General features: G+C 37.3%; 1 protein-coding gene across 8 annotated transcripts in view; it reads right to left on the reverse strand.

Annotated features, from left to right (window-relative positions):
• The window catches only part of Caap1 (caspase activity and apoptosis inhibitor 1), a 602989-nt gene that overhangs the window by 181119 nt on the left and 403756 nt on the right, over positions 1-18114 (reverse strand). For all 8 annotated transcript variants that reach the window (XR_009228873.1, XR_009228869.1, XR_009228867.1 and 5 more), the window contains exon 9: positions 9718-9842. The gene's annotated coding sequence lies outside the window, so the exon portion shown is untranslated. The remainder of the gene's footprint in view (positions 1-9717; positions 9843-18114) is intronic.

Consider the following 18114-nt stretch of genomic DNA (forward strand, 5'->3'; position numbering starts at 1 on the left):
CGATAGATGCGGAAAAAGCATTTGACAAAGTACAGCATCCCTTTATGTTCAAAACTCTAGAAAAACTAGGGATAACAGGAACATACCTCAATATTGTAAAAGCAATCTATGCTAAGCCTCAGGCTAGCATTATTCTGAATGGAGAAAAACTGAAGGCATTCCCTCTAAAATCTGGAACAAGACAGGGATGCCCTCTCTCTCCACTTCTCTTCAACATAGTTCTCGAAACACTGGCCAGAGCAATTAGACAGACGAAAGAAATTAAAGGCATAAAAATAGGAAAAGAAGAAATTAAATTATCACTATTTGCAGATGATATGATTCTATATCTAGCAGACCCAAAAGGCTCTACAAAGAAACTATTAGAGCTAATAAATGAATTCAGCAAAGTGGCAGGATTTAAAATCAACACGCATAAATCAAAGGCATTCCTGTATATCAGCGACAAATCCTCTGAAATGGAAATGAGGACAACCACTCCATTCAAAATATCTTCAAAAAAAATAAAATACTTGGGAATCAACCTAACAAAAGAGGTGAAAGACTTATACAATGAAAACTACAGAACCCTAAAGAGAGAAATAGAAGAAGATCTTAGAAGATGGAAAAATATACCCTGTTCATGGATAGGCAGAACTAACATCATCAAAATGGCGATATTACCAAAAGTTCTCTATAGGTTTAATGCAATGCCAATCAAAATCCCAATGGCATTTCTTGTAGAAATAGAGAAAGCAATCATGAAATTCATATGGAAAAATAAAAGACCCAGAATAGCAAAAACAATGCTAAGCAGGAAGTGTGAATCAGGCGGTATAGCGATACCAGACTTCAAACTATACTACAGAGCAATAGTAACAAAAACAGCATGGTACTGGTACCAAAACAGGCGTGTGGACCAATGGTACAGAATAGAGGACACAGAAACCAATCCACAAAACTACAACTATCTTATATTTGATAAAGGGGCTAAAAGCATGCAATGGAGGAAGGATAGCATCTTCAACAAATGGTGCTGGGAAAACTGGAAATCCATATGCAACAAAATGAAACTGAATCCCTTTCTCTCGCCATGCACAAAAGTTAATTCAAAATGGATCAAGGAACTTGATATCAAATCAGAGACGCGCCGTCTGATAGAAGAAAAAGTTGGCTACGATCTACAGTCGGTGGGGTCGGGCTCCAAATTCCTCAATAGGACACCCATAGCACAAAAGTTAATAACTAGAATCAACAAATGGGACTTACTCAAACTAAGAAGTTTTTTCTCAGCAAAAGAAACAATAAGAGAGGTAAATAGGGAGCCTACATCCTGGGAACAAATCTTTATTCCTCACACTTCAGATAGAGCCCTAATATCCAGAGTATACAAAGAACTCAAAAAATTAGACAATAAGAGAACAAACAACCCAATCAACAAATGGGCCAAGGACCTGAACAGACACTTCACAGAGGAGGACATACAGTCAATCAACAAGTACATGAAAAAATGCTCAACATCTCTAGCTGTCAGAGAAATGCAAATCAAAACCACCCTAAGATACCATCTCACTCCAGTAAGATTGGCAGCCATTAGGAAGTCAAACAACAACAAGTGCTGGCGAGGATGTGGGGAAAAGGGTACACTTGTACATTGCTGGTGGGACTGCAGATTGGTGCAGCCAATTTGGAAAGCAGTATGGAGATTTCTTGGAAAGCTGGGAATGGAGCCACCATTTGACCCAGCTATTCCCCTTCTTGGTCTATTCCCTAAAGACCTAAAAAGAGCATGCTACAGGGACACTGCTACATCGATGTTCATAGCAGCACAGTTCACAATAGCAAGACTGTGGAACCAACCTAGATGCCCTTCAATAGACGAATGGATAAAAAAAATGTGGCATTTATACACAATGGAGTATTACTCTGCATTAAAAAATGACAAAATCATAGAATTTACAGGGAAATGGATGGCATTAGAGCAGATTATGCTAAGTGAAGCTAGCCAATCCCTAAAAAACAAATGCCAAATGTCTTCTTTGATATAAGGAAAGTAACTAAGAACAGAGTAGGGACGAAGAACAGGAGAAGAAGATTAACATTTAACAGGGATGAGAGGTGGGAGGGAAAGGGAGAGAGAAGGTAAATTGCACGGTAATGGAAGGAGACCCTCAGGGTTATACAGTGGAGGGGGTAGAGAGAGAGGAGGGGAGGGGAGGGGAGAGGTGGGGAGGGGGGAGGGTGGATGATGGGAAAGGCAGCGGAGCACAACAGACACTAGTATGGCAATTTGTAAATCAATGGATGTGTAACTGATGTGAATCTGCAATCTGTGTATGGGGTGAAGGTGGGAGTTCATAACCCACTAGAATCAAAGTGTGGAATATGATATGTCAAGAAATTTGTAATGTTTTGAACAACCCACAATAAAAAATTAAAAAAAAAATAAAAATAAAAAAAATAAAAGAAATAATAAAAGATGTTAGATACTAGCAGAATCACAGTTGATTCTTTTTTGTGTTTACATATATTTTTATTCTGCTTCTTTTCTATAAAGAAACAGAAATAAGGTGTGTCTTAAAATTTTTAAAATTTATTTATTTGTTCTAAGTAGATATATATGATCGCAGAATGCATTTTGATTTATTGAACACAACTTTTCATTTCTCTGATCGTACATGAAGTAAAATCACACCACATATGCAGTCATACATGTAACTAGAGTAATGATGTCCATCTCATTCAACCATCTTTCCTGCCCCTATTCCCCTTCCCCACATCTCCCTCCACTTTGCCCAATCAAGGTTCCTCCATTCTTCTTATGACTCCCCCTATTATGGATCAGCATCTACTTCTCAGAGAGAACATTTGGCCTTTGTTTTTTGGGGGATTGACTTACTTCACTTAGCATGATATTCTCCAACTCCACCCATTTACCTGCAAGTGCCATAATTTTATTCTCTTTTAATAGACTAATATTCTATTGTTTATACATACCACAGTTTCTTTACCCATTTATCTATTGAATGCCATTAATAAATGGCATGTATTCAAACTAAAAAGCTTCTTCTCAGCAAAGGAAACAATAATGTGACAAGAGAGCCCCCAGAGTAGGAGAATATCTTTACTACACGGACATCAGATAAAGCACTAATTTCTAGGATACATAAAGAACTCAAAAGACTTAACACACACACACACACACACACACACACTAATAATAATAATAATAATAATAACCCAATCAATAAATGGGCTAAGGAACTGAACAGACACTTCTCAGAAGATATATAATCAATCAACAAATATATGAAAAAAATGTTCAACTTCTCTAGTAATTAGAGAGATACAAATCAAAACTACTCTAAGATTTCATCTCACTCCAGTTAGAATGGCAACACTCAAGAATACAAGCAACAATATATGTTAAGTAAAGATACGGTGGGGGAAAGTACACTCATACATCGCTGATGGCACTGCAAATTAGTGCAATCATTCTGGAAAGCAGTATGGAGATTCCTTAGAAAACTTGGAATGGAACCACCATTTGATCCAGCTATCCTACTCCTCAGTCTTTACCCAAAGGACTTAAAATCAGCATAATATAGTGAGGCAGCCTCATCAATATTTATAGCAATCAATTCACACAAGTTGATTCTCTGGGGGGAAACAAAAGGATTAATAAAGCCGGCATCCCCAAAAAGATCAAGGGAAAAAAACAAGAAAACATAAATTATCAATATAAGGAATGAATTAGAGATTATAAACATAGATCCTACAGTCATTAAAAAGAAAATAAGGGGACATGATCAACTTTATGTCAGTACATGGAAGAACTTAGGTAAAATACAAACATTTCTTTGCAAAATTCAATGTACCAAAATTGACACAAGAACAAATAAACAATCTGAAGAGCCATTACACCTAATTTTTTAATAAAAAGAATTTAAATATTTCCATAAAGAATCTCCATGCCCACATGGCTTTCCTAATTAATGCTAACAAATATTTAAGAGCTACTAATATACCCAAACTGTTTCAAGTAATACAATAGGGAAAGTCACTTTTCAACTCATTTTATGAGGCCAGCCTAACTCTGATATTGAAACCTAACAAATTATTAGAACAGAAAATTACAAACCAATGCCCCTCATGAATATAAATATAGAAATTGTTACCAAACTATCAGCAAATTGGATCCAGCATTATAGGAAAAGAGCATGTGGGATGGGACATACATTGGTATGATATTCTTTGGAGAATATAATCTGTTTTCTCAAATGCAATTGAGAAATGTTATGTTATTGACATTGACACCAAGTATATTAGTCAGGGCTCTCCAGAGAGAGGTTGATAGAGAACTTGACTGATTGATTGATTGATTATTGATTAATTTTAAGGAATTGGTTCATGTGGGTGTGGAAACTAGAAATTCCAAAATCTGCAGAACAGGCTGGCAGGCTAGAAACCCAGGGAGGAGCTGATGTTGCAGCCAGAGTCAGAAGACTGTCTGCTGGCGGAATGCGCTCTTCTTCAGGGGAGTTCAGTCTTTTCCTTTAGGCCTGATTTGATGAGGCCCTCCCACATGATGGAGGATGATATTCTTCATTGAAAGTGTACTGATTCCATTGTTAATGTCATATAAAATATATCTTCACAGCAATATCCAGAAGTTTTTACCAATTACCCCAAAGTGATCTATAGGCGCAATTTCATTTCACTTTAGAATCACAGCAGACATTTGTAGATACTTCCAAAAGTATATGGAAATGCTAAGGACCTAGGTTAAGAAAAGCAATCTTGGAAAATAAGAATAAATACATTTTTTCTTATTATTTTTTCTAATTTTTTCTTATTAAAAAATACCATTTTAAGTCTTAATGAGAAGCTATGATAATGAAGAGACTGTGGTAATGATGTAAGGATGGGCAAACAGATCAATGGATAGTAAAATTTCTTAACTAGAAAATAAAAATTTATTAATATTAAAATTTAAAAATTGTAAACTGCATTTCAAATAACACTGTTAAGAAGATGAAAAGTCAGGGCTGGGGTTGTGGCTCAGTGGTAAAGTGTTGCCTAGCATACATGAGGCACTGGGTTCGATCCTCAGCACCATATAAAAACAAAATAATGCATCCACCTAAAACTATTTAAGCACAAAAAGTACTTTTAGAAAAATTATTATTTCAGTTGCTCATACATTGAATATACATATAACTACTATATACCAGGTGACATTCTAATAACATGTACTAAATACAGTAAACTCTTAGCCTTCGTGATTATACTACACTGAGTAGAAAAAGACAACAGCCAAAATAATGAATTATATAGGCCATCAGATGATAGTGATAACTACTTTGCAGAACACTAATACAAACAAAGAAGACTGGGAGAGTCAGATTAGGAGTTTCCATTATAAATAGAGAAGTCAGAAAGACCACATGAAGAGATGCCATTTGAAGGAAGGAAGGGAGTTATGTGGATATCTGGTAAAAGAACAGTCTAGAAAGAAGCAAAGCCAAAGCATAAGCCTAGAGACGAGGCTCTGCCTGACCCTAGGGGCACTTCACAATCTGACTTAGGGGTGGCACATCTGGTTGATGGTCTTGAATGAACAAAGATAGAAAAAGGGAGTTTGCAGTCTATAAAAATCACTTATGAGTGAGAGAGGTGATGGTGCCTGGGATGGAGATACTAACAGAGATTGCTGTGTTAAGTGGTCAGATGCTAAACAAAATAGAGCCCCTAGGAAATGGTAAAGTATTGGCTGTGGGTAGTATGACTCCAGCAATTTACTCTGATCCTCCAAAACTACAAAGTCACTATTGCATGAGATATTGAACAGCAAGTTTATAATAAGAAAAAGTTTATCTAATGAATACAAAAGTTTTAAATCTGTGTCAACCTAACAACAAAACTTCCACATAGATAGATAGATATTCAAATTATAATGAAAACTGACAATTAAAAAGGTTATGTGGACATATAGAAAATTATTAATATATTCCTCTCAATATTTTAAGTAGCTGAAACATAGGCTATAAAATTTTTAAAAACACAAACATAATTAAAGATTTAATCCAAATGACATATAATGAATCCTCCATCAAATAATTAAAATCTCCCATTAAATACCTAGGTAATTTAAGGTAGTTATATTTCTCTGAGCATCAGTGTCCTTGTTCAAAGATGAAGAGGTGGGATTGAGAATTTCTGACTTAATGAAACCTCAAATGATACTTTAATATTAAATATAAAAGCAACTGAGATATTGCAAAGTACTACATAGATATGTCAGACTGTAACAATTGATGCATTTCCACCATTTCGTACATTACAACTGTAAAGCACAGACACCACTCCCAAAGTAGTAAGCTTTTTTTCAGCTGCATTTGACAAACCAGTTGTATTCTTCAAAGATGACCATACCAACGTATGTCCTACCCAACATGTTCTTCTTATAATGTGTTGTTGACATGGCTTTACAGAGAAGTCTCCTTGAACTTGAGCAGAACTTTATAATTGCATTAGTCAAAAGAATGTGCAGAAGTGATCTTGTATGACTTTCACAGTTTATAAAAATCAATATCTCTCTCTAAGTACACTTGCCTTTGGAATCTAGCCATCCTGTTACGAGGAAGCCAGAGCCACATGTTCAGCCCACCTGGGCTCCCAGCCAAAAGTCAGCCTCAACTGCTAGACATGTGAGGAAATAAGTCTTCAGATGGCTCCAACCCCCCAGTCTTCAAATATTCCATCTGAGGCCAGATGCCATTGAACAAAGATATCTCCACTGTACCCTGTCCAAATTCCTATCCACAGAGTGATAATAAATACTAATTAGTTTTAAGCTATTTTGTTTGGGGATAACTACATAAAAACATCCCACTAACACAACTTGATTTCTACAAAATACTTGCAACCACATCATAAGATAAAGCACTTCTGCTACCTCCCTGTTAGAGGGTGAGACTTCTTTAGCAGAACTCACAAGGCAGAGCTGACAGATTTCAAGAGGAATGATATCTAAGATGGAAATTATAATTTCTTAGAAAATGCTTGTAGAGTTGTGTTTCTGACTTGGGAGAATATGGGGTACAGAAAGACAAGCTAATGAGAAACTTTAACTTGTAAACTACCAAGCTGATAATACATCTTCAAGTCAGCCTTCCCATGGCAACTTTGTGTGCGCGTGCAGGCATGAAATATTTAGAATTGCTAGAACTCCACTAGGAAGGCTTTTATCCCTGCAAAAGAGTTTGTAGCCAGAAGCTGCCTGCTGGCACTGCGTGCAGGAACGCACCATTTGTTCAATGCCAGAGTTGACTCTTTGACTGACTGACATACTCCAACCCATCTCTAAAGGTTCCTTTGCCTCTGTGACTGACAAGTCCCAGGAAAGGAGGGTTGTAATTTCCTCTTATTTAGGAATGGGAGGCTGGTGGAGGGTATTTGCTTTGGAGTGCCAGAGATCTTCCACCAAGCAGGCATCACAGGCTCCACGGGAAAAGCATTCAACTCAGCGTGAGAGACAAAGCAACAGAAATAAAGCAACTCATGGTGTTTCTGTCCCGTGTTGTCATTTCATTTTACCCAGTTACAGGGATGGTATAAAATATGTCACAACAGATTTCATGACACCTTTTTTTTAATTGCTGGCATGTTATTGTCCTACCTCACATCTTCCTCCAAGAATATTAAAAATGGGGAATCAGCAATGTCACATTCTGCCCAAGCACCATTGACCCATGTCCTCCCCTTTCAAGGGAAGTGGAGGTAGGGGCATATACAGTGTGTGACATAGTTTGAAATGGTCTGAGATAACAGAGGTTTTCATTTTAGGTTGTTTTCTTCAGTAAATTTAAAAAAAAATGTCCCTAAGAGGCAGAAAAATTGGGGATCCTGAAAAAGACAGGTAAAAAGCAATTGATCTAGAAGAGTCCACATCCAGAGAAACTGAAAATGCCAAACCAGTTAGAAGCTCCTTTGCTGAGTCCTATATGATAACCTGAAAATATGAAAATCCCAAAGTTTCTTGAGCAAATCAAGTGACACAGCAAAATCTTTGCAGGAAATAAAAGCCAGAAATAAGAATAGAAAAATAAAATAAAAACTAGCAATAGAGTTGCTAAATGCAGAGGGTTCTGTGGCAAGAGCCTGTGTTTGAGTCTTAGCTATGCCATTAACTAACTGCATGACCTTGGGCAAGTTATTTAACCTTGATTACTCATCTGGAAACAGGTGGGGGGTCAATAATTACCTACATCTAGTAGTTTGGGGAAAATTCAAAATGGCCAGAAAAAATATAAAGCACTTAAACAGTGGCAAATAGTAATAAATGAATACGAAGTGTAGTTTCCTAAAACACCATCCCATGTTCCATATGGGAACCAATATTTACTAAATTCTTCACTGATTAAAAAAGAAAAAAACAAAACTAGTAAAGCACTAATTTATATCACAACAGCAAGAAGCACCACTGAGATTCAAACCTACACAAGTCTGGCTATAAATTACACATGAAGAGGATAAAATTTATACACATGATTTCATTTCACTTTAACCTCCTTATCATGTTGCTCTGAGGTATTCTTTTTATAACTGAGGCACAGAGCCATGTTAAGGATGAAGCAAGTATTGCAATCCAAGTTTTGCACCACATGCCTTTTTCTTCTCCCCAAATCAGGTTGATATTGTGCTGAAAATTGTCACCCTTTCTCCTTTACTCATGCCACTCTCTTTCCTGCCCTTTGATAAATCTAAGCTACCTTCAATTTTTCTCTTTTTTTGGGGGATTTCCTTTAAGAAAAGTTCCTCTCTTTGTCATTAGACTATCACTTTTATAGTTTTTTACAATATTTATTCTCTGTAGCAATGCTTCTTTTTTGGTCGTCTTTCTTTAACTATAGCAAAATACCTGAGATAATCAAATTATAAAGAGGAAAGTTTGTTTGGGCTCACAGTTTGGGAGATCTTAATTTATGGGTTTTTTGCCCTATTATTTCTTTATTCCAGGGGCCAGAAAGCAAAAGAGAAAGAGGTAGGGTCAGTGTGGGTCCCCACATTTCCTTTTGAGAGCATGCCTTGAGTAGCCTAACTTCCTTCCAAAAGTCCTCACCTCCTAAAGGTTCTACCTCCCAATAGCACCACAATCCCCAGGACCAAGTCTTCAACACATGGACCTTTGAGGGACATTCAAGAACAGAACTATAGCACTGCTCAAAGGGTGGCACGGGGACTTAGCAGCAGCAGCACAACTAGGAGCTTGTTAGAAAAAGCAGAATGTCATGCTCTACTCCAGCCCTATTGATGAGAATCTGAATCTTAACTAGATTCCCGGGCATTTCGGTTTGTAAAAGGTTTCTCCACAACAGCATAATTTTTGACATCTTGCACTAGATATCTCATTGTACTGGGGCCGGTCGTGTGCATTGTAAGATGTTCACAGCATCCTTAGCCTCAACCCACCAGATACCAGTATTCCAGTAGCATACCTCCCCACCCACCCCACTCCTGCCACTGTGACCAAAAAAAAATCTCCATCCAGATGTCTTGAGGCATGGCCTACAGAGGGTGCAAATCTACTCCAGTTGAGAACCCCTGGTCTCTATCAAACAATTTTGTCCTCAACCATGTATTGTTAATATTCTTTACTATCACTTTAGAGTGATGACTGTTTCCTTCATTCAGTTAGATTATAAAGTGCTAGGGTATAAATGCAGCACCGCTTACCTCTGCCCTTCTTGTACTGGATCGCGTGCTGGTGGACTGTAACAGTGGCCATCTGTAGACTGTGTTGCTCCCTGTCCCCTATTCCAAGCACTCTTGCTCTTTGAGATTGCTTCCCAAACGAATACCTGCAAAAAAAAAAATCTTCTGTTCCAAGCTCTGCTTCCAAGGAAACCCAAGCTAAGTCATTCACATAAATTCTAGAAGAATATAGGTACTTTATGCAATAAATTGTGTCAATTGAGTGATAAAGCAAAATATAATAACTCTAAAGAATCAATGTTCCATTGACAGGAGAGGTAGCATGTTTTATACATCTTTGTTTCTCCAACAGCCATGAAAATAACCAGCACTTGTGTTTCTTAGTACATAATTATTAACTAAAGTAATATAAAATCTTTTAGATTTTATCTCCTCTTTAAATAATACCTTGTCACCATTACTTCTTTAATTTTTTTAGGCCAATACTTAGGTAAGAATATGTTTGAAGAACTGTCTTTGAAATCAAAATAGTTAATTACTTTCTTGCCATTAGGTGTGAGACAACAAGCAAGGGCAGGAGAAATTTCTAAGTTGGGCACATGAAGGAACGTTTTCTGAAATTTCCCAGGTCATGATATTCACCACCTTTTCTCTCTAAAGGGAAAGATTGGAGGAGAACTAATCTCTGAATTAATTTTTCTCTGAATTTTCTAGGTGTGACAATAGAACTGTCCCCTAATGTTTCTGAGATTTGTCTTGCTGTGTTTGTCTGCCATGATCACAGCTGTTCTTCTATGTTGATTATTAGAACTGTTATAATAGAAGTTAGCCAAACTCCCGATGCTCTGTCTTCACAGACCACATGTGGTTAATATCACAACAGGAACAGCATCAAAAGGGAATACTGTGAGGAGTGGTGGTACAAGCCTGTAATCCCACTGGCTCGGAAGGCTGAGGCAGGAGAATCATGAGTTCAAAGCCAGCTTCAGCAACTTATCGAGGCCCTAAGCAACTCAATGAGACTCTGCTCTAAATAAATGCAAAAAGGGCTGGGAATGTTGCTCAGTGGTTAAATGCCCCTGGGTTCAATCCCTGGTACCAAAAAAAGGGGACAGGGGTATGGTTCCATGCCATTTGTGGGTTAAAAAAAGACGTAATATAAAGAAAATATAGAACTTAATAGCTACAAGCTTGTAATCTTATCTTGTTGAGCAACAGAATTTTAAGATATTTTCCTACACTCCCCAACAAGAAATTTCAGCTAAATCATCCCTAAGGATAAACAGAAAACAAGTCTTGAAATGCCTGCTTTGGTTAACATAGTTCACTGGGATCAGTGTTCTTATATTACTTTCAAGGTACTTGTGGAAGGGGAGAGGTCCTAGGAGGGGTATTTATCATAGGCTAACTTAGTTTTAGCCACCAAAGTAAGGTTGATACAACATGATGCGGCAGCCAACAAACATTGATTCTATTTAAAAGGATGGTTGCAGCCATTTCCCCCACTGCATTTTATCCACAGAAGCATTCTGTCACAGCTGTCAAGGTTCCCCACCTTAGCAAGTAACCCATCACAGTGATTTGTAAAAACTGACTTTAAACCCTGGCTCAGAGGGGCTGTATCTCAGGAAAGGTTCCTGGGAGATGTAAGGTTAAACTGATGGATCACTTGAACGGAAGCATGATGGTGTTCAATGTCATTATTAACATCCCAAGGACAGACAAGGAGCCTGGAAAGTGAGACAGCAGAATGCACCAACAACTGAAGACCAAGGAGCCTGTGGCCTCAGAAAGATCACATTTCTGGACCACCATGGGGGGAGAGTGCAATAAAAGAGCAGACTCTGGAAACTCTCAATGAAAGGTGTGATGTGCACCGGCAAACAATAATCTGGTTATAGTCCCTGGCAGAAATTATCCAAATAATGGTAATAAGACCCATGTGGAGTTTTTCATAGAGATAAATTCATTCAACTCAAAGAATTGTCCTTTTTGGTTGATATGATTTTCTGTCAGTTATATCAGTTAGGGTAAGTAATGCTCTCAGTCTCTTTTCTCTATTTTTTTTTTTTTGGTGGAGACAGATACTGGGGATTGAACTCAGGGGCACTTGACCACTGAGCCACATCCCCAGCCCTAATTTGCATTTATTTAGAGAGAGGGTCTCACTGAGTTGCTTAGAACCTCAATTTTTCTGAGATAGGCTTTGAACTCATGATCCTCCTTCCTCAGCCTCCCCAGTTGCTGGGATTATTGGCGTGTACCACCACTCCAGGCTCTCTGTTTTTAGTCACCCCAAATTTCTGTTTTAAAATAATGAAGGTTTATTCTGCAGTCTTATCACAGTTTTTACAGTCATTCAGGGAAAGGAAAGGGTTGATGAGTATTTACCAGTCCCTAAATTCCTTCTCAAATTTTTCTGAGGCAGGGAATCTCAAAGTGTAGGAAGTGCACTTGAAAGAAAAAAAAAAAAACTGTAATGTATTCAGGTTTTCCTACTTTCCTCTTTCCAAACTACTTTTTAAAGATTCTCTAAAACCAAAAATAATGCATAGGTCAGGAAACAACAAAGACAGAAACTGGGACAAGGGGCCAATCTATTGCTTTAGATATTTCTACCCCAAGTCTTTATTATTTGCACATGTTAATGAACTTCCTGGATCAGGAAATAAGCATCCTGGTGGAGAATTCGATGAATATGTGAACTCATTAAGTAACAGAGGTCTGAAGAGCAAATAAAAAGGGAAGAATAATGAGAAAGCAGTAGGAAGAAAAAGAACGTAGGAGAATGGTACTGCTTAAATCAATAGGTTCTCAGCTTAAATACTTAACTCCCTTCAGCTCTAACTAACACAACCAAAATAGATGCAGGTTAAATGGAAAAGGTTTTCCACAGTGTGCCATGCCTCCTTCCCCTTCATGGGGCTGGCAGTCTAAATTAAGGCTATCCTAGTCAGTATGCCTGGCTCAAAGTTGTAGCTCCAAAGTGTAAGCGACTGCACTTGTGCATTAACAGCAACCATTTCTCTTTTTCCTCCCTGGCATTTTCCCCTATAAACTAATTCTATTCTTTAATAGAAAAAAAAATAGTATTGCTATCCTTTTACTTTTTTTTTGTATTATCATTGGGACTGGATTTTTATATGCTCATGACAAGACACTAACATTAGTGGAGCATAAAATATAGCTCAAGCAATGCTTGAGGGAACTTTAAAAAGTATTTATCTCCATTTTAAAGATAAGGAAATAAAATCTTAGAAGTGTTATTTAAATTGAAGCTGTGTGCATAACAGAGCAAGGAATTAATTAAATGAGGAAATTCATGGAGGTGTTCCACTTGGATCACTGAGATAAAACAGGCCTTTCCCATGCTGTGTGCAGCACTGGCAGGTGATATGCTCACTGGAGGATCCTAATTTTTTCCACTATTGTCATGTGAGGTTCTTGTGCCCCAACCCATCTCTATATCTCACTCACTGTCATTTGATCGTAGCGCTTTCAATCCAAATGATGATATACATAAGGTCCTACCGACTATAGCATTTATAGAAACATCAAAAAATGAGAAAATAGATTTAAGAGAGAACATTATACATGGCTATCATTGTTAGTTTCAGAGTAATGATAGATAACAAATATAAATTGAATATAATGGAGTTTTGACATTAATTTCTGTTATTAGTTCAGCTGCTATAACTGAGAGACCAAAAATGAGAGTAGGCTTAAGGAAGATAGTTTATTTCTCTGACACATAAAACCATAGGGTAGTGGAATCCTATTCTTTTGCTTGGTCATCCTCAATATTTGGCTCCATTTTTTGATCCAAACTGGCTGCTCCAGCTCCCATTATCACACACTCATTTCAGTTTGGAAAGAGAACCAATTTCTTTCTCTTTCTAGAACAACAGGAAATTTGCATATTTCACTCCCAATAGTGTCTCACTACAAGATATCACTCACATGGTCACATACACCTTCAAAAAAGGCTGGGAAACTCAAACTTTAATCAATTGCCCACTAAAGTTCTATCACAGAAGAGAAGATATTCTTCTACAACTGTCAACTCTGCCCTACACACACACACACACACACACACACACACGAAAATCTTTGGCAGGTGTTTCTAAGTAAATTATTTCTAATTTGATCTAGTTGATATTCTATTGTGTTATTGCTTTAAAAGTTGGAAAATTAAATAGTCACTACATTTGCTTCTTGCATAAAATACTCTTCCTTTGTCAGCAGTTGCTCAACATTTTGTTTTTTTAATTGTTAATCTGTGCTTTTTTGGAGAGTAATGTGGGAATATACTCTCTTTACGTACATATCTTTGCTGTGCTTTCTCTATAGTTTCAATGCTTTTAGAATTTCTGGCTCCCAGGAAACAAGAATGTTGATAGTTTTCAAAGAACAATATACATATTAGACGTGACCTAAGAAGCCACACCTCTGCATAGAAGTAAAAGGGCCCATAATACTCTGTGGTACTACTATTAACTAGTCCCTGTGAAGGCAGTAGACCAATGTTTCAACTGTGATATGCACCAAAAACACTATTTATAAATTCTACCATATTCTGTAGAAGTTAAAGGATTAATTTAAAAATGCTTTCTTACTGTATAATCTTAGAGAAAGAGCCCAAAATAGAGACAAAAAAATCAAATATCTAATTCAAACCTCACAATCTGTGTGACCTGCAATAAGTTACTTAACTCGTTAGAAAGCAAGTTCTTCCTTTCCCTAGCAGAAAAAACACCAGATGTTCTACCTGCCTCATAGAGGCATGTAGAAAACCTAAATTTATTTTGCTATATCACCAAGTTGAGAGGAATTCTTGCCAATAAGAAAAGAATTTGACCATTATTGTTAGTGATAACAAAATTGGTACAATGTGGCACTCTGTAGCCACTCATGGCAACAAGTCAGAAAATAGTTGAGTTTAGAAGACAAGCAGGAAATACTCATCAAACATTTTTAACAGACTTTAATTTTTTACAGCACTGTTGGATTAATAGTAAAATCGAGTGGAAGTACAGAGTTCCTATTTATCTCCTGACCCCACATACACACAGCGTCCCCCACTGTTAACATCCCACACCAGATTAGGGATTTGTTATAATCAATGAGCCTACTTTGATACATCATTATCAGAAAAAGTCCATAGTACAATACCAAAAGTGAATCCTAATAACATTGGGTGATAATGATGTATCAAGATAGGTCATTGCCAAACCCAAGGACATCTAGATTTTCTGTTATCTTGGGGGAGTTTTATAGATTTGCATTTATATCTATGATTTGTTTTAATTTTTGTGAAGAGTGTAAAGTCTGTGTCTAGATTCACGTTTTTGCAGATGGATTTAACTCAGGAACAACCAAATAAAGAGGTACAGCCAGTAAGGTATGGGGGCTGGAGGTGACACAAAGCTCTCTCCCCCTCAGAGCATGCCACCCTCATAGCACCTCAATGTGCTCACAAACCCAAAAGATCCATTCTATATATTTTAAACTTTGTTTGTATTATCCATCTTTCCTCCTTCTACCCCAATGGAATGAAAGCTTCAAGAGAGTGGGGGACTTTTGCCTATTTGCTCAATGTATCTGTGGGCCTGAGACATTTCAAAATAAATAAATACTAGATGAATCAACTTTTAAATTATGGAAACAGCAACAGGACATAATAAATAGGCCAGGCCCAAAGCAGCAATGCAAAACTGCTATCATTTCTTCAACCATAATTAGGGTCAACTATTACTGGAGAAAAGAAGTACCGATCAAGACTCTAAGGTAAAAATGAGGAAAAGAACTCACAAGGAAAAAGAAAAGAGGAAAATATACTATAATCAAGAAACAAGACATACATTGCATGTTGTTTTATTCTCAATGACATTATAAAGTATAAATATATATATTTTTAAATTCAGACAGTAACTTTGGTTATAGATGTTAGGTAGCCTTTTCAACGTGCCATACTTAGTAGGAATTTAAGTTTAGTAGTAACAATTTAATTCCAGACCTGATAGATTATAAAAGCCAAAAAAAAAAAGCAGAAATGAAAAAGAAAAGAAATAAGATTAGCTCCTTTCAGCAGGAGAGAGAAAATATCTGATTCCAGAAAGAAAAAATCAAGATATGAGAAAATATTTTATGCCAATGAAGTAAAGGAAGAGCCAAGGGAAAGACTTTGACAAATACAGCATAAGAGGTAGTCAAGGAAAAGCATAAAAAAAAAAAAGGATTCAAGGTAAAAGAGGTAGAAAACTATTTGTAAGTGAGGGACTCAAATTGGGCGAAACTGAACCTCCCTATGCATGGATTAAACATCCCTGAAATGAAAACACACACAACAGCCAAGCGACTTCAGCTCTTGGAAGAACAACACAATTCTTTAGGAATTAAAGGTGAGCATTCTAGAAAAAGAAGAAGGGAAGTGAATTGACATACTAATATGTGTTCTGGAAACCCTTGGAGATAAGATGCAATTAGGTGACACGTACACTATTCATGAAAATGCCTATAAAATAGCTTATGCAAATAGAAGGCTCATTCTCCACCCCATAAAGCCTTTGGGTATTAGCACAGGGAGGCAATGACTAACCCCAGCAATTGGAATCTCTTTTGGTTCCCTGAAGTCCTCGTGGTTTTGTTTCTGACTGACTCAGTGTGGACAGAGCAGAGTTTGGAGTAATACAGATCTGTTTTTAATCCCATCTATCACTAAGTCATGTGCCCTTAAGCAAGTCCCAAAATATCCCTCAAAATCTGATTTTTCACCCACAAAGCATCCTTCTTACTGGGTTCTACTGGAACTAAATGAAGTGATTATGTCATGTTTGGTTATGTGCTCAATGAATAGTGACTGCTACTATTGGCCTTACGCTAGAATTCCAAGGAGAGAAACTTATGCTCAAGATGTGCAGACTTGTGAAATTAAGACAGGAGACATACAGATGGTGTATGCCTAGTCATTGAGAGCATCCAGTGTCCCTCCCAGAAAGTAGAATGAGTTCTGGCTAGACCTGGAAGCTCCTTTAAAACTGAAAGTGTAAATGGTATCTAATTGGGAAACTGGGCTATCCCTCTCCCTCCCACACATCACATCAACCTGTCCTAATAATAGCCTCAGCACCCTAATTGCAAACCAAAACCTCTTAGAAAACTCTGCCTTCTCCATAAAGCTCTATTGAACTGCATTTAGGGTTGCAAATATATATTTCTACTAACTTTGCAACATAACAGTTCACTGACATTTAAAGTCTGAACTTTCTCATTTTCTCTTGGTTTTCAGGGAAGTAATGTTCAGGAACATGCTGTTTTGTTAAAATTCTTGGCAGTGAGGTGCTATGTTCTGATCTCTCTCCACTTTTTGGATTTTCTACTTACTTAGTCTACTCACAGCCCTGTGGGAGTTCAGTGAATAAATCCTCTCCTCCTCATCACCCATTTTAAAAATCTCTGGTGCTAAGGTGTTTGGGATGAAACATTAACTCTTTCAATCCCCTTTCAGCACTAGGGGATTCTCTGGGGGACCTAAGACATTAAAGACAATTAGAAAAAAAAATTGTTGTGCTACTTTCTGCTTATTTTGAAAGGCAAAGTTTTCTTATAAGTACCTCTTTTAAAAGAAGTCAACTTCACTTTTGATTGCCACTACCATAATTCCATCTTGTGTTTGTGACTGGTACACAACATTGAGAATTTTAGGATTTTTGAAATCTCTATTCTCAAAAATAATCTACAGACAACTTGCCAATTAATCTTCTTAACATGTAATTATTTTTATCTATCTCCTCTCTGTCCATGGAGTCCCATGACTGATAAATTATGTCAAGGTTTGATTCTAATTTACCTTTGTTAGAACAACTCACAGTAACACCCTGAACGCCCTAAACCATTACATGGAGTGACCTGGAAGTGATAGGACACAGGACGCAAGCAGAGAACATATTTATTCTTTGTACCACTCCACCATTAAATATGCTACCAATGGTTTTTTTCTCTACTCTTGTGTGAAATCTCAAGCAAGTCCCATAGCTAACTTAGTTATGCATGGATGATAATTGGCCCTCTAGTTTCCTTCAGTCCCAACGACAGTTTTATTTTAATAATGAAAAGTCTCCCATGCATGCTGATCATCTTCCATCCAACCCCTTTGTTCAACTAAAAGACTCTCTTTCCCTTCATGTCAGTTGGGCTTGCAGCTCAGACAACTGCAGTGAACCAAGAGCTATATGGACATCTTCTGTTCTCTCTTTTAGCTCCACTGGAAAAGTATCCTAGAGCTCCGACTCCACTGAGATTGACTGAGGAGGCAAGGGGTTCATGGAAAAGAACTCAGGGCTGTGAGTACTCACTTTGAAAGCAACTGAGGAAGGTGGGTTGGTTCTTTCTCTTGCAGAGACTCTGCTGGCTTGGGAG

The sequence above is a fragment of the Marmota monax genome, unplaced genomic scaffold (assembly GCF_021218885.2).
Source record: "Marmota monax isolate L192 unplaced genomic scaffold, Marmota_monax_Labrador192_F-V1.1 WCK01_AAM20220418_F8-fsc00033, whole genome shotgun sequence".
Lineage (NCBI taxonomy): Eukaryota > Metazoa > Chordata > Mammalia > Rodentia > Sciuridae > Marmota > Marmota monax.